Here is a 23,134-nt window from a genome sequence, read left to right as displayed (position 1 = left end):
ATTCAAATACCATAGAATCTCACTTACAAGGAGAAGAAAAAGCAAGCACTAACCATCAGGTGGCACTGAACATTTGTATGCGGGCTCCCAGAGGCAAAGAGGGGCGGTGACGGAGGGTGAAAGAGAAGATTAGGCACAAGTGTGTGGTGAGGGCCTGTGATTAGTCTTACACTGGTGAAGATGATGTAAGCTACACAGAAGTCTAAAGCAATGAGGATGTGAATCTGGAGGTTATAGTACGTTCTAATGCAGGGTCATGGCTAGAAATTCACCTCAAATCAAAAATCCAAAAAGGGGTCCAGAATGATGTCATAAAGCTTTGGGGGCGGAAAGAGTTTACGGAAGGTGAACTTCCAAGGATGGAAAATCACCTCCAAATGCTTACAGATGCTACAGAAAGGCAGACCATTCCAAATAGGTGAAGAGGAATACTACGAAGAGAACATGATCAGTCCTAAACCCATGAACGAACGGAAAATGTTACCGTCCATGATGTTATTACTTATCACCTTCACGAATAATCCAAACAGGCCCACGTCTTCCCAAGTTCAGGCAAAAGGTTGGTCCAAAAGTACAATTCAGGGCCGGCCCTGTGGTGGAGCAGGTAAGTGCCCACATTCCGCTTGGGCGGCCCGGGCCTCACTGTTTCACATTACGAGTGCATATCACATTAGTAGTGTTAGGAAATATAGATTTCATGGTATGGTGCGGGCAGAGATCATAAATAAGCAGCAATTGTGAGGATACGTTATGAATACGCACAAGAAAAGGAACCATAAGAATATTACAATCTATGGAAGTATCTGGTACACTTCCCAAAGGCAGAAGGAAGGAAATCTTGTGACCTGCCAAGGTGGAATTGGCAGAGTGCCACGAGATGACACCCTCATTGTGCATCAGAACATTCCCTGGGCAACTTCAACTTGTGAGGGAGTCCAGGACTTTTTCTGGGTAAGGTCCACCCATTTTGCCATCTACCCAAGATATAAGAGATAAAACCCAGGATAATCTTACAGGAGTGAAACCAGTGTCTAGAGAGAATGTAGGAGCCCTTTCGAAGTTCAAGGAGAAAGATAGAAACTGACAACAATTGCAGAAAAAGGAAAACTATCCTACCTAGACAGGGTGAGGAGTCAGACTGGTCTGAGATGGCTGTGAAACTCTGTGTGCACGGAGGTTGTCAGGACAACTTCGAATTTTGAGGTCGCTTATGACATCACGGTGAACATGTCCCCCAGGGTGGCCGCATGGTTACAGTCTGAGGATTGGCCTAGGCTAGGCTATTAAAGGGACAGATACCCAGAAACAGGTTTGGCAAACAGAAAGCAGGCACAGAAACTAGAAGAGATAAAACAGAGTCTGATGAAAGGGATAAGAAAGGAACCCTAGGCCACAAGTGAGAATAGAGGGACAGGCACGGAGAGGAGAACATTGTCATCTATTCAAGTCTATGGGGAGGTCATGCTGATTCAAGCTTGCAACTTCATTGGAAACAAGTGGCCGGACTTGGCGTTCATCGCACCTACAGTGCCCTTGTGCCTTAAGCATAATGCAAAGTCAAGAAAGATGTCTTGAGGACATTGAAGAGAAGAATCGATGCCTCCTTTCCAAGGCCCATAGCATTCTTTGCAGGTCAGTCTCTTTTTCCGAAGCTCTGGTGTCACGTGGGCCCACTGGGCACATGGTAATGTGTCCCAAGAGATGTCTTGGAAGCCTTGAAGGAATGGAGCCCTGTCACGCTTGGGGTATGTCTCTTTGTTTGGAAGTGCTCTACAAGGGTGCTGAAAAGCACCCTCTTCCACAGGGCTTCGTTCCTTCGTGAAGGCTGCCCTCCCAGGCTAGTGTGCTCTGTTTGCCTCCATCGAAATTCTCTCCCCCTACCTCTTGCCGTAGAAGGATTATTGATTATGTGTTTTGACACCATATGTAAGGAAGTTGCACGAAAATTAGAACTTTACAGTTGTGTTTCAAGAAAAATAAACAGGCCAGGGTAGAGGATGTAGGGCAAACAAATGGCACACCCTATAAAAATTAAGTAAGCCCGTATCTGGACGGAATCTAGGGGAACGTTCAAGGATCAGGGGTCAAGTTCGAAACTTCCCAAATCCGGAAAAGAGACAGAAAAATCTCTTTCCTGGAGAGTGGAATTCATCCGATTTGTCTAAGTTGTCTTGGAAACATTGTGTCCGTGAAGGGGGTTGCCAGGACCACCTCGAATTTGGAGTTTCTGATCTCAGGATGTCAAACCAACCCACATGACCACGTGTTCTCAGTGCTTAGTTTGACCTAGGCTAGGGTAGCCAAGAGTCCTACAAGTGACCGGTGCAAATTCAAGGACAACAACCAAGAGTCACGAAAGCACTCACACCTCACCCTAGAGAACATACAGCGATTAAAGAAATACAAACTAATCCCTTGGAATGAAGGAGAACGGACTGATAAGCATGTCTAAGGGAGATAGCTGAGAAAGACCATGACGAGTATACTATGGAAAAGAAAAAGAGGACCCAGAAAATGGAAGGTGAACAGAAATCACACCTGAATTATCCACAATGAAAGATGATGTCCGTCTTTAGACAGACTCTGCTGGAACGTTTGAAAGTCAGAGAAATTCACAAGCCAAAAAACGGCAGCGAAGGTCAAGCATGGGCTATCTGGGAAGGGTGAGTTATGAGACTGCTCCAAGCAGGCTCTGAAACCTGTATCCAGGAAGCATGCTGGACCTCAGGGACACAATTATGACAAATCCTCTGACATCACATTGGACCCGAAAAGCAACCTAGCCTCATCTACACAGTGCTAGAGTTGGGCTCACTAGTATATTTAACTCCCATTGCACTCAACTGCACGTTGCCACTGAACATGTAAGTGGCCGGCCGGTGGTGCAGTGGTGAGGTCCGCACCTTCTGGGTCTGTGGCCCAGTATGGGCTGGGTGGAATCCTCGGTTTGGGCCTCCTCACCACTGCTTCAGTTGTTCTGGTGCAGGCGTCCGAGGTAGAGTAGAGGCAGATGGGAAGGGACGTTGGACAGGGCCAGACTTCCACAGCAAATACAGGAGCATTGCCAGCAGATGTGAGCACAGCAATGCACTTGTGCCAAAACAAAACCAATTAAAAGTTGCAAAGAATAGAAAAACTGAAGCTAAGGAAAAAAAAAACAAAAAAACAGGAGCTTGCCATTACGAAGAATAGGATCTCTGTGAATAACCTTAGCAAAACAGGTGAATTCTATGTTAATTCAAAAACTAGCAAACCTTTGGGGAAAGAAACTCAAGAAGACACAAGAAAAAAAAAGATATCGAGGGATCTAGGAATGGAAGGATTAACACACTTGAAAGGTTCATACCGCAGTAAGGAATCTCTGGATTCCATGCAATCCCAGTCAAAGTTGCAGCAGTATTTGCCACAGAGAAGAAGAGAGAATCCTAAAGTTTCTAGCCAGCAACACGAGACCCTGACTAGGCAAAGGAATCCTCAGGAAAACGAACAAAGCAGCACGTGTCACAATTTCTGATTTCAACATAGAGGACGAAGCGCTAGGTACCGAAACGGCACAGTCTGGGCCCCAAAACAGGCATGAAGACCCATGCAAAACAATTGAGAGCCCAGAGCCCAACTCAAACTTACATGGACAGCCCATTTTGGACCAGGGAGCCAAGTGGAGACAGCGGAGAAAGGAGAGTCTCTACAATAAACGGTGCTGGGAAGCCTGCACAGCCACATGGAACACAACGAGAGTACACCATGCTGTTACACCTGGCACACACACCACCTGAAATGGATTAAAGCCTTGAATGGCAGACTTGAAACCGAGAACCTTGTAGGAGAAGACCTAGGCAGAGTGCTCTTTGCCATCTGTCTGAGCCGCCTATTGGGAAGAAGCATGTCTGACTGGGCAAGGGCAACAAAGGAAACAAGAAACAAACGGGACCACATCAAATGCACACACTTCTGCCAGTCAAGGAAACCATCAACTGAATACTAAGACACCACAACAATTGGGAGAGGATGTTTGCAAACCACACATCGGACAAGGGGTGAAAAGCCCAAAGATACAATCAACTCGCACGTCTCCACAAGAAAAAAAACAAGCCAATGAAAACCTGGTCAAAAGATGGAAGCAGAGATTTCTCCGAAGAAGACAGAAAGAGGGCCAGTAGGTGCATGAAAACTTGTTCACCATCATTAAGTCTCAGGAAAATGCAAATCCAAACTGCAAGGCCATGGCAGCTCACTGTGGTCAGCATGGCTAGAAGGAAGCAGACAGGAAATAACAAGTGTCAGAGAGGAGGTGGAGAGAAGGGAAGCCTCCTGCACTGCTGGTGGGAGTGTAACCCGGTGCAGCCACGATGCCAAAGGTGTGGAACTGCCTCAGAAGTTTAAGTATCCATGTCCCGTATGACCCAGCTATTAATCTGCCGCTTGCTTATCCAAAAAAGTCAGAAAGACTACCGCATAAAGACATGTGCATGGCTGTGTTCACCACAGTCTTACTCCTGATATCCAAGACTTGGAAAGCACCCTGGTGTCCAGCAAGGGATGATTGGAGAAGGAAGATGGGCTATAGCCACACAATGGTATACCACTCAGCCGGAACAAATGATGCAATCCAGCCATTTGTGACCACCAGAATGGCTGTGAGGGTTTTAGGGGAAGTGTAACAAGCCCCAGTGAGAAATTCAAATACCATAGAATCTCACTTACAAGGAGAAGAAAAAGCAAGCACTAACCAACAGGTGGCACTGAACATTTGTATGCGGGCTCCCAGAGGCAAAGAGGGGCGGTGACGGAGGGTGAAAGAGAAGATTAGGCACAAGTGTGTGGTGAGGACCTGTGATTAGTCTTACACTGGTGAAGATGATGTAAGCTACACAGAAGTCTAAAGCAATGAGGATGTGAATCTGGAAGTTATAGTACGTTCTAATGCAGGGTCATGGCTAGAAATTCACCTCAAATCAAAAATCCAAAAAGGGGTCCAGAATGATGTCATAAAGCTTTGGGGGCGGAAAGAGTTTACGGAAGGTGAACTTCCAAGGATGGAAAATCACCTCCAAATGCTTACAGATGCTACAGAAAGGCAGACCATTCCAAATAGGTGAAGAGGAATACTACGAAGAGAACATGATCAGTCCTAAACCCATGAACGAACGGAAAATGTTACCGTCCATGATGTTATTACTAATCACCTTCACGAATAATCCAAACAGGCCCACGTCTTCCCAAGTTCAGGCAAAAGGTTGGTCCAAAAGTACAATTCAGGGCCGGCCCTGTGGTGGAGCAGGTAAGTGCCCACATTCCGCTTGGGCGGCCCGGGCCTCACTGTTTCACATTACGAGTGCATATCACATTAGTAGTGTTAGGAAATATAGATTTCATGGTATGGTGCGGGCAGAGATCATAAATAAGCAGCAATTGTGAGGATACGTTATCAATACGCACAAGAAAAGGAACCATAAGAACATTACAATCTATGGAAGTATCTGGTACACTTCCCAAAGGCAGAAGGAAGGAAATCTTGTGACCTGCCAAGGTGGAATTGGCAGAGTGCCACGAGATGACACCCTCATTGTGCATCAGAACATTCCCTGGGCAACTTCAACTTGTGAGGGAGTCCAGGACTTTTTCTGGGTAAGGTCCACCCATTTTGCCATCTACCCAAGATATAAGAGATAAAACCCAGGATAATCTTACAGGAGTGAAACCAGTGTCTAGAGAGAATGTAGGAGCCCTTTCGAAGTTCAAGGAGAAAGATAGAAACTGACAACAATTGCAGAAAAAGGAAAACTATCCTACCTAGACAGGGTGAGGAGTCAGACTGGTCTGAGATGGCTGTGAAACTCTGTGTGCACGGAGGTTGTCAGGACAACTTCGAATTTTGAGGTCGCTTATGACATCACGGTGAACATGTCCCCCAGGGTGGCCGCATGGTTACAGTCTGAGGATTGGCCTAGGCTATGCTATTAAAGGGACAGATACCCAGAAACAGGTTTGGCAAACAGAAAGCAGGCACAGAAACTAGAAGAGATAAAACAGAGTCTGATGCAAGGGATAAGAAAGGAACCCTAGGCCACAAGTGAGAATAGAGGGACAGGCACGGAGAGGAGAACATTGTCATCTATTCAAGTCTATGGGGAGGTCATGCTGATTCAAGCTTGCAACTTCATTGGAAACAAGTGGCCGGACTTGGGGTTCATCGCACCTACAGTGCCCTTGTGCCTTAAGCATAATGCAAAGTCAAGAAAGATGTCTTGAGGACATTGAAGAGAAGAATCGATGCCTCCTTTCCAAGGCCCATAGCATTCTTTGAAGGTCAGTCTCTTTTTCCGAAGCTCTGGTGTCACGTGGGCCCACTGGGCACATGGTAATGTGTCCCAAGAGATGTCTTGGAAGCCTTGAAGGAATGGAGCCCTGTCACGCTTGGGGTATGTCTCTTTGTTTGGAAGTGCTCTACAAGGGTGCTGAAAAGCACCCTCTTCCACAGGGCTTCGTTCCTTCGTGAAGGCTGCCCTCCCAGGCTAGTGTGCTCTGTTTGCCTCCATCGAAATTCTCTCCCCCTACCTCTTGCCGTAGAAGGATTATTGATTATGTGTTTTGACACCATATGTAAGGAAGTTGCACGAAAATTAGAACTTTACAGTTGTGTTTCAAGAAAAATAAACAGGCCAGGGTAGAGGATGTAGGGCAAACAAATGGCACACCCTATAAAAATTAAGTAAGCCCGTATCTGGACGGAATCTAGGGGAACGTTCAAGGATCAGGGGTCAAGTTCGAAACTTCCCAAATCCGGAAAAGAGACAGAAAAATATCTTTCCTGGAGAGTGGAATTCATCCGATTTGTCTAAGTTGTCTTGGAAACATTGTGTCCGTGAAGGGGGTTGCCAGGACCACCTCGAATTTGGAGTTTCTGATCTCAGGATGTCAAACCAACCCACATGACCACGTGTTCTCAGTGCTTAGTTTGACCTAGGCTAGGGTAGCCAAGAGTCCTACAAGTGACCGGTGCAAATTCAAGGACAACAACCAAGAGTCACGAAAGCACTCACACCTCACCCTAGAGAACATACAGCGATTAAAGAAATACAAACTAATCCCTTGGAATGAAGGAGAACGGACTGATAAGCATGTCTAAGGGAGATAGCTGAGAAAGACCATGACGAGTATACTATGGAAAAGAAAAAGAGGACCCAGAAAATGGAAGGTGAACAGAAATCACACGTGAATTTTCCACAATGAAAGATGATGTCCGTCTTTAGACAGACTCTGCTGGAACGTTTGAAAGTCAGAGAAATTCACAAGCCAAAAAACGGCAGCGAAGGTCAAGCATGGGCTATCTGGGAAGGGTGAGTTATGAGACTGCTCCAAGCAGGCTCTGAAACCTGTATCCAGGAAGCATGCTGGACCTCAGGGACACAATTATGACAAATCCTCTGACATCACATTGGACCCGAAAAGCAACCTAGCCTCATCTACACAGTGCTAGAGTTGGGCTCACTAGTATATTTAACTCCCATTGCACTCAACTGCACGTTGCCACTGAACATGTAAGTGGCCGGCCGGTGGTGCAGTGGTGAGGTCCGCACCTTCTGGGTCTGTGGCCCAGTATGGGCTGGGTGGAATCCTCGGTTTGGGCCTCCTCACCACTGCTTCAGTTGTTCTGGTGCAGGCGTCCGAGGTAGAGTAGAGGCAGATGGGAAGGGACGTTGGACAGGGCCAGACTTCCACAGCAAATACAGGAGCATTGCCAGCAGATGTGAGCACAGCAATGCACTTGTGCCAAAACAAAACCAATTAAAAGTTGCAAAGAATAGAAAAACTGAAGCTAAGGAAAAAAAAAACAAAAAAACAGGAGCTTGCCATTACGAAGAATAGGATCTCTGTGAATAACCTTAGCAAAACAGGTGAATTCTATGTTAATTCAAAAACTAGCAAACCTTTGGGGAAAGAAACTCAAGAAGACACAAGAAAAAAAAAGATATCGAGGGATCTAGGAATGGAAGGATTAACACACTTGAAAGGTTCATACCGCAGTAAGGAATCTCTGGATTCCATGCAATCCCAGTCAAAGTTGCAGCAGTATTTGCCACAGAGAAGAAGAGAGAATCCTAAAGTTTCTAGCCAGCAACGCGAGACCCTGACTAGGCAAAGGAATCCTCAGGAAAACGAACAAAGCGGCACGTGTCACAATTTCTGATTTCAACATAGAGGACGAAGCGCTAGGTACCGAAACGGCACAGTCTGGGCCCCAAAACAGGCATGAAGACCCATGCAAAACAATTGAGAGCCCAGAGCCCAACTCAAACTTACATGGACAGCCCATTTTGGACCAGGGAGCCAAGTGGAGACAGCGGAGAAAGGAGAGTCTCTACAATAAACGGTGCTGGGAAGCCTGCACAGCCACATGGAACACAACGAGAGTACACCATGATGTTACACCTGGCACACACACCACCTGAAATGGATTAAAGCCTTGAATGGCAGACTTGAAACCGTGAACCTTGTAGGAGAAGACCTAGGCAGAGTGCTCTTTGCCATCTGTCTGAGCCGCCTATTTGGAAGAAGCATGTCTGACTGGGCAAGGGCAACAAAGGAAACAAGAAACAAACGGGACCACATCAAATGCACACACTTCTGCCCACTCAAGGAAACCATCAACTGAATACTAAGACACCACAACAATTGGGAGAGGATGTTTGCAAACCACACATCGGACAAGGGGTGAAAAGCCCAAAGATACAATCAACTCGCACGTCTCCACAAGAAAAAAAACAAGCCAATGAAAACCTGGTCAAAAGATGGAAGCAGAGATTTCTCCGAAGAAGACAGAAAGAGGGCCAGTAGGTGCATGAAAACTTGTTCACCATCATGAAGTCTCAGGAAAATGCAAATCCAAACTGCAAGGCCATGGCAGCTCACTGTGGTCAGCATGGCTAGAAGGAAGCAGACAGGAAATAACAAGTGTCAGAGAGGAGGTGGAGAGAAGGGAAGCCTCCTGCACTGCTGGTGGGAGTGTAACCCGGTGCAGCCACGATGCCAAAGGTGTGGAACTGCCTCAGAAGTTTAAGTATCCATGTCCCGTATGACCCAGCTATTAATCTGCCGCTTGTTTATCCAAAAAAGTCAGAAAGACTACCGCATAAAGACATGTGCATGGCTGTGTTCACCACAGTCTTACTCCTGATATCCAAGACTTGGAAAGCACCCTGGTGTCCAGCAAGGGATGATTGGAGAAGGAAGATGGGCTATAGCCACACAATGGTATACCACTCAGCCGGAACAAATGATGCAATCCAGCCATTTGTGACCACCAGAATGGCTGTGAGGGTTTTAGGGGAAGTGTAACAAGCCCCAGTGAGAAATTCAAATACCATAGAATCTCACTTACAAGGAGAAGAAAAAGCAAGCACTAACCAACAGGTGGCACTGAACATTTGTATGCGGGCTCCCAGAGGCAAAGAGGGGCGGTGACGGAGGGTGAAAGAGAAGATTAGGCACAAGTGTGTGGTGAGGGCCTGTGATTAGTCTTACACTGGTGAAGATGATGTAAGCTACACAGAAGTCTAAAGCAATGAGGATGTGAATCTGGAAGTTATAGTACGTTCTAATGCAGGGTCATGGCTAGAAATTCACCTCAAATCAAAAATCCAAAAAGGGGTCCAGAATGATGTCATAAAGCTTTGGGGGCGGAAAGAGTTTACGGAAGGTGAACTTCCAAGGATGGAAAATCACCTCCAAATGCTTACAGATGCTACAGAAAGGCAGACCATTCCAAATAGGTGAAGAGGAATACTACGAAGAGAACATGATCAGTCCTAAACCCATGAACGAATGGAAAATGTTACCGTCCATGATGTTATTACTAATCACCTTCACGAATAATCCAAACAGGCCCACGTCTTCCCAAGTTCAGGCAAAAGGTTGGTCCAAAAGTACAATTCAGGGCCGGCCCTGTGGTGGAGCAGGTAAGTGCCCACATTCCGCTTGGGCGGCCCGGGCCTCACTGTTTCACATTACGAGTGCATATCACATTAGTAGTGTTAGGAAATATAGATTTCATGGTATGGTGCGGGCAGAGATCATAAATAAGCAGCAATTGTGAGGATACGTTATCAATACGCACAAGAAAAGGAACCATAAGAACATTACAATCTATGGAAGTATCTGGTACACTTCCCAAAGGCAGAAGGAAGGAAATCTTGTGACCTGCCAAGGTGGAATTGGCAGAGTGCCACGAGATGACACCATCATTGTGCATCAGAACATTCCCTGGGCAACTTCAACTTGTGAGGGAGTCCAGGACTTTTTCTGGGTAAGGTCCACCCATTTTGCCATCTACCCAAGATATAAGAGATAAAACCCAGGATAATCTTACAGGAGTGAAACCAGTGTCTAGAGAGAATGTAGGAGCCCTTTCGAAGTTCAAGGAGAAAGATAGAAACTGACAACAATTGCAGAAAAAGGAAAACTATCCTACCTAGACAGGGTGAGGAGTCAGACTGGTCTGAGATGGCTGTGAAACTCTGTGTGCACGGAGGTTGTCAGGACAACTTCGAATTTTGAGGTCGCTTATGACATCACGGTGAACATGTCCCCCAGGGTGGCCGCATGGTTACAGTCTGAGGATTGGCCTAGGCTAGGCTATTAAAGGGACAGATACCCAGAAACAGGTTTGGCAAACAGAAAGCAGGCACAGAAACTAGAAGAGATAAAACAGAGTCTGATGCAAGGGATAAGAAAGGAACCCTAGGCCACAAGTGAGAATAGAGGGACAGGCACGGAGAGGAGAACATTGTCATCTATTCAAGTCTATGGGGAGGTCATGCTGATTCAAGCTTGCAACTTCATTGGAAACAAGTGGCCGGACTTGGGGTTCATCGCACCTACAGTGCCCTTGTGCCTTAAGCATAATGCAAAGTCAAGAAAGATGTCTTGAGGACATTGAAGAGAAGAATCGATGCCTCCTTTCCAAGGCCCATAGCATTCTTTGCAGGTCAGTCTCTTTTTCCGAAGCTCTGGTGTCACGTGGGCCCACTGGGCACATGGTAATGTGTCCCAAGAGATGTCTTGGAAGCCTTGAAGGAATGGAGTCCTGTCACGCTTGGGGTATGTCTCTTTGTTTGGAAGTGCTCTACAAGGGTGCTGAAAAGCACCCTCTTCCACAGGGCTTCGTTCCTTCGTGAAGGCTGCCCTCCCAGGCTAGTGTGCTCTGTTTGCCTCCATCGAAATTCTCTCCCCCTACCTCTTGCCGTAGAAGGATTATTGATTATGTGTTTTGACACCATATGTAAGGAAGTTGCACGAAAATTAGAACTTTACAGTTGTGTTTCAAGAAAAATAAACAGGCCAGGGTAGAGGATGTAGGGCAAACAAATGGCACACCCTATAAAAATTAAGTAAGCCCGTATCTGGACGGAATCTAGGGGAACGTTCAAGGATCAGGGGTCAAGTTCGAAACTTCCCAAATCCGGAAAAGAGACAGAAAAATATCTTTCCTGGAGAGTGGAATTCATCCGATTTGTCTAAGTTGTCTTGGAAACATTGTGTCCGTGAAGGGGGTTGCCAGGACCACCTCGAATTTGGAGTTTCTGATCTCAGGATGTCAAACCAACCCACATGACCACGTGTTCTCAGTGCTTAGTTTGACCTAGGCTAGGGTAGCCAAGAGTCCTACAAGTGACCGGTGCAAATTCAAGGACAACAACCAAGAGTCACGAAAGCACTCACACCTCACCCTAGAGAACATACAGCGATTAAAGAAATACAAACTAATCCCTTGGAATGAAGGAGAACGGACTGATAAGCATGTCTAAGGGAGATAGCTGAGAAAGACCATGACGAGTATACTATGGAAAAGAAAAAGAGGACCCAGAAAATGGAAGGTGAACAGAAATCACACCTGAATTATCCACAATGAAAGATGATGTCCGTCTTTAGACAGACTCTGCTGGAACGTTTGAAAGTCAGAGAAATTCACAAGCCAAAAAACGGCAGCGAAGGTCAAGCATGGGCTATCTGGGAAGGGTGAGTTATGAGACTGCTCCAAGCAGGCTCTGAAACCTGTATCCAGGAAGCATGCTGGACCTCAGGGACACAATTATGACAAATCCTCTGACATCACAATGGACCCGAAAAGCAACCTAGCCTCATCTACACAGTGCTAGAGTTGGGCTCACTAGTATATTTAACTCCCATTGCACTCAACTGCACGTTGCCACTGAACATGTAAGTGGCCGGCCGGTGGTGCAGTGGTGAGGTCCGCACCTTCTGGGTCTGTGGCCCAGTATGGGCTGGGTGGAATCCTCGGTTTGGGCCTCCTCACCACTGCTTCAGTTGTTCTGGTGCAGGCGTCCGAGGTAGAGTAGAGGCAGATGGGAAGGGACGTTGGACAGGGCCACACTTCCACAGCAAATACAGGAGCATTGCCAGCAGATGTGAGCACAGCAATGCACTTGTGCCAAAACAAAACCAATTAAAAGTTGCAAAGAATAGAAAAACTGAAGCTAAGGAAAAAAAAAACAAAAAAACAGGAGCTTGCCATTACGAAGAATAGGATCTCTGTGAATAACCTTAGCAAAACAGGTGAATTCTATGTTAATTCAAAAACTAGCAAACCTTTGGGGAAAGAAACTCAAGAAGACACAAGAAAAAAAAAGATATCGAGGGATCTAGGAATGGAAGGATTAACACACTTGAAAGGTTCATACCGCAGTAAGGAATCTCTGGATTCCATGCAATCCCAGTCAAAGTTGCAGCAGTATTTGCCACAGAGAAGAAGAGAGAATCCTAAAGTTTCTAGCCAGCAACGCGAGACCCTGACTAGGCAAAGGAATCCTCAGGAAAACGAACAAAGCGGCACGTGTCACAATTTCTGATTTCAACATAGAGGACGAAGCGCTAGGTACCGAAACGGCACAGTCTGGGCCCCAAAACAGGCATGAAGACCCATGCAAAACAATTGAGAGCCCAGAGCCCAACTCAAACTTACATGGACAGCCCATTTTGGACCAGGGAGCCAAGTGGAGACAGCGGAGAAAGGAGAGTCTCTACAATAAACGGTGCTGGGAAGCCTGCACAGCCACATGGAACACAACGAGAGTACACCATGATGTTACACCTGGCACACACACCACCTGAAATGGATTAAAGCCTTGAATGGCAGACTTGAAACCGTGAACCTTGTAGGAGAAGACCTAGGCAGAGTGCTCTTTGCCATCTGTCTGAGCCGCCTATTTGGAAGAAGCATGTCTGACTGGGCAAGGGCAACAAAGGAAACAAGAAACAAACGGGACCACATCAAATGCACACACTTCTGCCCACTCAAGGAAACCATCAACTGAATACTAAGACACCACAACAATTGGGAGAGGATGTTTGCAAACCACACATCGGACAAGGGGTGAAAAGCCCAAAGATACAATCAACTCGCACGTCTCCACAAGAAAAAAAACAAGCCAATGAAAACCTGGTCAAAAGATGGAAGCAGAGATTTCTCCGAAGAAGACAGAAAGAGGGCCAGTAGGTGCATGAAAACTTGTTCACCATCATTAAGTCTCAGGAAAATGCAAATCCAAACTGCAAGGCCATGGCAGCTCACTGTGGTCAGCATGGCTAGAAGGAAGCAGACAGGAAATAACAAGTGTCAGAGAGGAGGTGGAGAGAAGGGAAGCCTCCTGCACTGCTGGTGGGAGTGTAACCCGGTGCAGCCACGATGCCAAAGGTGTGGAACTGCCTCAGAAGTTTAAGTATCCATGTCCCGTATGACCCAGCTATTAATCTGCCGCTTGCTTATCCAAAAAAGTCAGAAAGACTACCGCATAAAGACATGTGCATGGCTGTGTTCACCACAGTCTTACTCCTGATATCCAAGACTTGGAAAGCACCCTGGTGTCCAGCAAGGGATGATTGGAGAAGGAAGATGGGCTATAGCCACACAATGGTATACCACTCAGCCGGAACAAATGATGCAATCCAGCCATTTGTGACCACCAGAATGGCTGTGAGGGTTTAGGGGAAGTGTAACAAGCCCCAGTGAGAAATTCAAATACCATAGAATCTCACTTACAAGGAGAAGAAAAAGCAAGCACTAACCAACAGGTGGCACTGAACATTTGAATGCGGGCTCCCAGAGGCAAAGAGGGGCGGTGACGGAGGGTGAAAGAGAAGATTAGGCACAAGTGTGTGGTGAGGGCCTGTGATTAGTCTTACACTGGTGAAGATGATGTAAGCTACACAGAAGTCTAAAGCAATGAGGATGTGAATCTGTAAGTTATAGTACGTTCTAATGCAGGGTCATGGCTAGAAATTCACCTCAAATCAAAAATCCAAAAAGGGGTCCAGAATGATGTCATAAAGCTTTGGGGGCGGAAAGAGTTTACGGAAGGTGAACTTCCAAGGATGGAAAATCACCTCCAAATGCTTACAGATGCTACAGAAAGGCAGACCATTCCAAATAGGTGAAGAGGAATACTACGAAGAGAACATGATCAGTCCTAAACCCATGAACGAATGGAAAATGTTACCGTCCATGATGTTATTACTAATCACCTTCACGAATAATCCAAACAGGCCCACGTCTTCCCAAGTTCAGGCAAAAGGTTGGTCCAAAAGTACAATTCAGGGCCGGCCCTGTGGTGGAGCAGGTAAGTGCCCACATTCCGCTTGGGCGGCCCGGGCCTCACTGTTTCACATTACGAGTGCATATCACATTAGTAGTGTTAGGAAATATAGATTTCATGGTATGGTGCGGGCAGAGATCATAAATAAGCAGCAATTGTGAGGATACGTTATCAATACGCACAAGAAAAGGAACCATAAGAATATTACAATCTATGGAAGTATCTGGTACACTTCCCAAAGGCAGAAGGAAGGAAATCTTGTGACCTGCCAAGGTGGAATTGGCAGAGTGCCACGAGATGACACCATCATTGTGCATCAGAACATTCCCTGGGCAACTTCAACTTGTGAGGGAGTCCAGGACTTTTTCTGGGTAAGGTCCACCCATTTTGCCATCTACCCAAGATATAAGAGATAAAACCCAGGATAATCTTACAGGAGTGAAACCAGTGTCTAGAGAGAATGTAGGAGCCCTTTCGAAGTTCAAGGGGAAAGATAGAAAGTGACAACAATTGCAGAAAAAGGAAAACTATCCTACCTAGACAGGGTGAGGAGTCAGACTGGTCTGATATGGCTGTGAAACTCTGTGTGCACGGAGGTTGTCAGGACAACTTCGAATTTTGAGGTCGCTTATGACATCACGGTGAACATGTCCCCCAGGGTGGCCGCATGGTTACAGTCTGAGGATTGGCCTAGGCTAGGCTATTAAAGGGACAGATACCCAGAAACAGGTTTGGCAAACAGAAAGCAGGCACAGAAACTAGAAGAGATAAAACAGAGTCTGATGCAAGGGATAAGAAAGGAACCCTAGGCCACAAGTGAGAATAGAGGGACAGGCACGGAGAGGAGAACATTGTCATCTATTCAAGTCTATGGGGAGGTCATGCTGATTCAAGCTTGCAACTTCATTGGAAACAAGTGGCCGGACTTGGGGTTCATCACACCTACAGTGCCCTTGTGCCTTAAGCATAATGCAAAGTCAAGAAAGATGTCTTGAGGACATTGAAGAGAAGAATCGATGCCTCCTTTCCAAGGCCCATAGCATTCTTTGCAGGTCAGTCTCTTTTTCCGAAGCTCTGGTGTCACGTGGGCCCACTGGGCACATGGTAATGTGTCCCAAGAGATGTCTTGGAAGCCTTGAAGGAATGGAGCCCTGTCACGCTTGGGGTATGTCTCTTTGTTTGGAAGTGCTCTACAAGGGTGCTGAAAAGCACCCTCTTCCACAGGGCTTCGTTCCTTCGTGAAGGCTGCCCTCCCAGGCTAGTGTGCTCTGTTTGCCTCCATCGAAATTCTCTCCCCCTACCTCTTGCCGTAGAAGGATTATTGATTATGTTTTTGACACCATATGTAAGGAAGTTGCACGAAAATTAGAACTTTACAGTTGTGTTTCAAGAAAAATAAACAGGCCAGGGTAGAGGATGTAGGGCAAACAAATGGCACACCCTATAAAAATTAAGTAAGCCCGTATCTGGACGGAATCTAGGGGAACGTTCAAGGATCAGGGGTCAAGTTCGAAACTTCCCAAATCCGGAAAAGAGACAGAAAAATATCTTTCCTGGAGAGTGGAATTCATCCGATTTGTCTAAGTTGTCTTGGAAACATTGTGTCCGTGAAGGGGGTTGCCAGGACCACCTCGAATTTGGAGTTTCTGATCTCAGGATGTCAAACCAACCCACATGACCACGTGTTCTCAGTGCTTAGTTTGACCTAGGCTAGGATAGCCAAGAGTCCTACAAGTGACCGGTGCAAATTCAAGGACAACAACCAAGAGTCACGAAAGCACTCACACCTCACCCTAGAGAACATACAGCGATTAAAGAAATACAAACTAATCCCTTGGAATGAAGGAGAACGGACTGATAAGCATGTCTAAGGGAGATAGCTGAGAAAGACCATGACGAGTATACTATGGAAAAGAAAAAGAGGACCCAGAAAATGGAAGGTGAACAGAAATCACACCTGAATTATCCACAATGAAAGATGATGTCCGTCTTTAGACAGACTCTGCTGGAACGTTTGAAAGTCAGAGAAATTCACAAGCCAAAAAACGGCAGCGAAGGTCAAGCATGGGCTATCTGGGAAGGGTGAGTTATGAGACTGCTCCAAGCAGGCTCTGAAACCTGTATCCAGGAAGCATGCTGGACCTCAGAGACACAATTGTGACAAATCCTCTGACATCACAATGGACCCGAAAAGCAACCTAGCCTCATCTACACAGTGCTAGAGTTGGGCTCACTAGTATATTTAACTCCCATTGCACTCAACTGCACGTTGCCACTGAACATGTAAGTGGCCGGCCGGTGGTGCAGTGGTGAGGTCCGCACCTTCTGGGTCTGTGGCCCAATATGGGCTGGGTGGAATCCTCGGTTTGGGCCTCCTCACCACTGCTTCAGTTGTTCTGGTGCAGGCGTCCGAGGTAGAGTAGAGGCAGATGGGAAGGGACGTTGGACAGGGCCAGACTTCCACAGCAAATACAGGAGCATTGCCAGCAGATGTGAGCACAGCAATGCACTTGTGCCAAAACAAAACCAATTAAAAGTTGCAAAGAATAGAAAAACTGAAGCTAAGGAAAAAAAAAAAAAAAAAACAGGAGCTTGCCATTACGAAGAATAGGATCTCTGTGAATAACCTTAGCAAAACAGGTGAATTCTATGTTAATTCAAAAACTAGCAAACCTTTGGGGAAAGAAACTCAAGAAGACACAAGAAAAAAAAAGATATCGAGGGATCTAGGAATGGAAGGATTAACACACTTGAAAGGTTCATACCGCAGTAAGGAATCTCTGGATTCCATGCAATCCCAGTCAAAGTTGCAGCAGTATTTGCCACAGAGAAGAAGAGAGAATCCTAAAGTTTCTAGCCAGCAACGCGAGACCCTGACTAGGCAAAGGAATCCTCAGGAAAACGAACAAAGCGGCACGTGTCACAATTTCTGATTTCAACATAGAGGACGAAGCGCTAGGTACCGAAACGGCACAGTCTGGGCCCCAAAACAGGCATGAAGACCCATGCAAAACAATTGAGAGCCCAGAGCCCAACTCAAACTTACATGGACAGCCCATTTTGGACCAGGGAGCCAAGTGGAGACAGCGGAGAAAGGAGAGTCTCTACAATAAACGGTGCTGGGAAGCCTGCACAGCCACATGGAACACAACGAGAGTACACCATGATGTTACACCTGGCACACACACCACCTGAAATGGATTAAAGCCTTGAATGGCAGACTTGAAACCGTGAACCTTGTAGGAGAAGACCTAGGCAGAGTGCTCTTTGCCATCTGTCTGAGCCGCCTATTGGGAAGAAGCATGTCTGACTGGGCAAGGGCAACAAAGGAAACAAGAAACAAACGGGACCACATCAAATGCACACACTTCTGCCCACTCAAGGAAACCATCAACTGAATACTAAGACACCACAACAATTGGGAGAGGATGTTTGCAAACCACACATCGGACAAGGGGTGAAAAGCCCAAAGATACAATCAACTCGCACGTCTCCACAAGAAAAAAAACAAGCCAATGAAAACCTGGTCAAAAGATGGAAGCAGAGATTTCTCCGAAGAAGACAGAAAGAGGGCCAGTAGGTGCATGAAAACTTGTTCACCATCATTAAGTCTCAGGAAAATGCAAATCCAAACTGCAAGGCCATGGCAGCTCACTGTGGTCAGCATGGCTAGAAGGAAGCAGACAGGAAATAACAAGTGTCAGAGAGGAGGTGGAGAGAAGGGAAGCCTCCTGCACTGCTGGTGGGAGTGTAACCCGGTGCAGCCACGATGCCAAAGGTGTGGAACTGCCTCAGAAGTTTAAGTATCCATGTCCCGTATGACCCAGCTATTAATCTGCCGCTTGCTTATCCAAAAAAGTCAGAAAGACTACCGCATAAAGACATGTGCATGGCTGTGTTCACCACAGTCTTACTCCTGATATCCAAGACTTGGAAAGCACCCTGGTGTCCAGCAAGGGATGATTGGAGAAGGAAGATGGGCTATAGCCACACAATGGTATACCACTCAGCCGGAACAAATGATGCAATCCAGCCATTTGTGACCACCAGAATGGCTGTGAGGGTTTTAGGGGAAGTGTAACAAGCCCCAGTGAGAAATTCAAATACCATAGAATCTCACTTACAAGGAGAAGAAAAAGCAAGCACTAACCAACAGGTGGCACTGAACATTTGTATGCGGGCTCCCAGAGGCAAAGAGGGGCGGTGACGGAGGGTGAAAGAGAAGATTAGGCACAAGTGTGTGGTGAGGGCCTGTGATTAGTCTTACACTGGTGAAGATGATGTAAGCTACACAGAAGTCTAAAGCAATGAGGATGTGAATCTGGAAGTTATAGTACGTTCTAATGCAGGGTCATGGCTAGAAATTCACCTCAAATCAAAAATCCAAAAAGGGGTCCAGAATGATGTCATAAAGCTTTGGGGGCGGAAAGAGTTTACGGAAGGTGAACTTCCAAGGATGGAAAATCACCTCCAAATGCTTACAGATGCTACAGAAAGGCAGACCATTCCAAATAGGTGAAGAGGAATACTACGAAGAGAACATGATCAGTCCTAAACCCATGAACGAACGGAAAATGTTACCGTCCATGATGTTATTACTAATCACCTTCACGAATAATCCAAACAGGCCCACGTCTTCCCAAGTTCAGGCAAAAGGTTGGTCCAAAAGTACAATTCAGGGCCGGCCCTGTGGTGGAGCAGGTAAGTGCCCACATTCCGCTTGGGCGGCCCGGGCCTCACTGTTTCACATTACGAGTGCATATCACATTAGTAGTGTTAGGAAATATAGATTTCATGGTATGGTGCGGGCAGAGATCATAAATAAGCAGCAATTGTGAGGATACGTTATCAATACGCACAAGAAAAGGAACCATAAGAATATTACAATCTATGGAAGTATCTGGTACACTTCCCAAAGGCAGAAGGAAGGAAATCTTGTGACCTGCCAAGGTGGAATTGGCAGAGTGCCACGAGATGACACCATCATTGTGCATCAGAACATTCCCTGGGCAACTTCAACTTGTGAGGGAGTCCAGGACTTTTTCTGGGTAAGGTCCACCCATTTTGCCATCTACCCAAGATATAAGAGATAAAACCCAGGATAATCTTACAGGAGTGAAACCAGTGTCTAGAGAGAATGTAGGAGCCCTTTCGAAGTTCAAGGGGAAAGATAGAAAGTGACAACAATTGCAGAAAAAGGAAAACTATCCTACCTAGACAGGGTGAGGAGTCAGACTGGTCTGAGATGGCTGTGAAACTCTGTGTGCACGGAGGTTGTCAGGACAACTTCGAATTTTGAGGTCGCTTATGACATCACGGTGAACATGTCCCCCAGGGTGGCCGCATGGTTACAGTCTGAGGATTGGCCTAGGCTAGGCTATTAAAGGGACAGATACCCAGAAACAGGTTTGGCAAACAGAAAGCAGGCACAGAAACTAGAAGAGATAAAACAGAGTCTGATGCAAGGGATAAGAAAGGAACCCTAGGCCACAAGTGAGAATAGAGGGACAGGCACGGAGAGGAGAACATTGTCATCTATTCAAGTCTATGGGGAGGTCATGCTGATTCAAGCTTGCAACTTCATTGGAAACAAGTGGCCGGACTTGGGGTTCATCACACCTACAGTGCCCTTGTGCCTTAAGCATAATGCAAAGTCAAGAAAGATGTCTTGAGGACATTGAAGAGAAGAATCGATGCCTCCTTTCCAAGGCCCATAGCATTCTTTGCAGGTCAGTCTCTTTTTCCGAAGCTCTGGTGTCACGTGGGCCCACTGGGCACATGGTAATGTGTCCCAAGAGATGTCTTGGAAGCCTTGAAGGAATGGAGCCCTGTCACGCTTGGGGTATGTCTCTTTGTTTGGAAGTGCTCTACAAGGGTGCTGAAAAGCACCCTCTTCCACAGGGCTTCGTTCCTTCGTGAAGGCTGCCCTCCCAGGCTAGTGTGCTCTGTTTGCCTCCATCGAAATTCTCTCCCCCTACCTCTTGCCGTAGAAGGATTATTGATTATGTGTTTTGACACCATATGTAAGGAAGTTGCACGAAAATTAGAACTTTACAGTTGTGTTTCAAGAAAAATAAACAGGCCAGGGTAGAGGATGTAGGGCAAACAAATGGCACACCCTATAAAAATTAAGTAAGCCCGTATCTGGACGGAATCTAGGGGAACGTTCAAGGATCAGGGGTCAAGTTCGAAACTTCCCAAATCCGGAAAAGAGACAGAAAAATATCTTTCCTGGAGAGTGGAATTCATCCGATTTGTCTAAGTTGTCTTGGAAACATTGTGTCCGTGAAGGGGGTTGCCAGGACCACCTCGAATTTGGAGTTTATGATCTCAGGATGTCAAACCAACCCACATGACCACGTGTTCTCAGTGCTTAGTTTGACCTAGGCTAGGGTAGCCAAGAGTCCTACAAGTGACCGGTGCAAATTCAAGGACAACAACCAAGAGTCACGAAAGCACTCACACCTCACCCTAGAGAACATACAGCGATTAACGAAATACAAACTAATCCCTTGGAATGAAGGAGAACGGACTGATAAGCATGTCTAAGGGAGATAGCTGAGAAAGACCATGACGAGTATACTATGGAAAAGAAAAAGAGGACCCAGAAAATGGAAGGTGAACAGAAATCACACCTGAATTATCCACAATGAAAGATGATGTCCGTCTTTAGACAGACTCTGCTGGAACGTTTGAAAGTCAGAGAAATTCACAAGCCAAAAAACGGCAGCGAAGGTCAAGCATGGGCTATCTGGGAAGGGTGAGTTATGAGACTGCTCCAAGCAGGCTCTGAAACCTGTATCCAGGAAGCATGCTGGACCTCAGGGACACAATTGTGACAAATCCTCTGACATCACAATGGACCCGAAAAGCAACCTAGCCTCATCTACACAGTGCTAGAGTTGGGCTCACTAGTATATTTAACTCCCATTGCACTCAACTGCACGTTGCCACTGAACATGTAAGTGGCCGGCCGGTGGTGCAGTGGTGAGGTCCGCACCTTCTGGGTCTGTGGCCCAGTATGGGCTGGGTGGAATCCTCGGTTTGGGCCTCCTCACCACTGCTTCAGTTGTTCTGGTGCAGGCGTCCGAGGTAGAGTAGAGGCAGATGGGAAGGGACGTTGGACAGGGCCAGACTTCCACAGCAAATACAGGAGCATTGCCAGCAGATGTGAGCACAGCAATGCACTTGTGCCAAAACAAAACCAATTAAAAGTTGCAAAGAATAGAAAAACTGAAGCTAAGGAAAAAAAAAAAAAAAAACAGGAGCTTGCCATTACGAAGAATAGGATCTCTGTGAATAACCTTAGCAAAACAGGTGAATTCTATGTTAATTCAAAAACTAGCAAACCTTTGGGGAAAGAAACTCAAGAAGACACAAGAAAAAAAAAGATATCGAGGGATCTAGGAATGGAAGGATTAACACACTTGAAAGGTTCATACCGCAGTAAGGAATCTCTGGATTCCATGCAATCCCAGTCAAAGTTGCAGCAGTATTTGCCACAGAGAAGAAGAGAGAATCCTAAAGTTTCTAGCCAGCAACGCGAGACCCTGACTAGGCAAAGGAATCCTCAGGAAAACGAACAAAGCGGCACGTGTCACAATTTCTGATTTCAACATAGAGGACGAAGCGCTAGGTACCGAAACGGCACAGTCTGGGCCCCAAAACAGGCATGAAGACCCATGCAAAACAATTGAGAGCCCAGAGCCCAACTCAAACTTACATGGACAGCCCATTTTGGACCAGGGAGCCAAGTGGAGACAGCGGAGAAAGGAGAGTCTCTACAATAAACGGTGCTGGGAAGCCTGCACAGCCACATGGAACACAACGAGAGTACACCATGATGTTACACCTGGCACACACACCACCTGAAATGGATTAAAGCCTTGAATGGCAGACTTGAAACCGTGAACCTTGTAGGAGAAGACCTAGGCAGAGTGCTCTTTGCCATCTGTCTGAGCCGCCTATTTGGAAGAAGCATGTCTGACTGGGCAAGGGCAACAAAGGAAACAAGAAACAAACGGGACCACATCAAATGCACACACTTCTGCCCACTCAAGGAAACCATCAACTGAATACTAAGACACCACAACAATTGGGAGAGGATGTTTGCAAACCACACATCGGACAAGGGGTGAAAAGCCCAAAGATACAATCAACTCGCACGTCTCCACAAGAAAAAAAACAAGCCAATGAAAACCTGGTCAAAAGATGGAAGCAGAGATTTCTCCGAAGAAGACAGAAAGAGGGCCAGTAGGTGCATGAAAACTTGTTCACCATCATTAAGTCTCAGGAAAATGCAAATCCAAACTGCAAGGCCATGGCAGCTCACTGTGGTCAGCATGGCTAGAAGGAAGCAGACAGGAAATAACAAGTGTCAGAGAGGAGGTGGAGAGAAGGGAAGCCTCCTGCACTGCTGGTGGGAGTGTAACCCGGTGCAGCCACGATGCCAAAGGTGTGGAACTGCCTCAGAAGTTTAAGTATCCATGTCCCGTATGACCCAGCTATTAATCTGCCGCTTG

Source organism: Equus asinus, chromosome 25, assembly GCF_041296235.1.
Source record: "Equus asinus isolate D_3611 breed Donkey chromosome 25, EquAss-T2T_v2, whole genome shotgun sequence".
Taxonomy (NCBI): domain Eukaryota; kingdom Metazoa; phylum Chordata; class Mammalia; order Perissodactyla; family Equidae; genus Equus; species Equus asinus.
The sequence above is the reverse complement of the archived record's forward strand: the minus strand, read 5'-3'. Positions refer to the sequence as shown.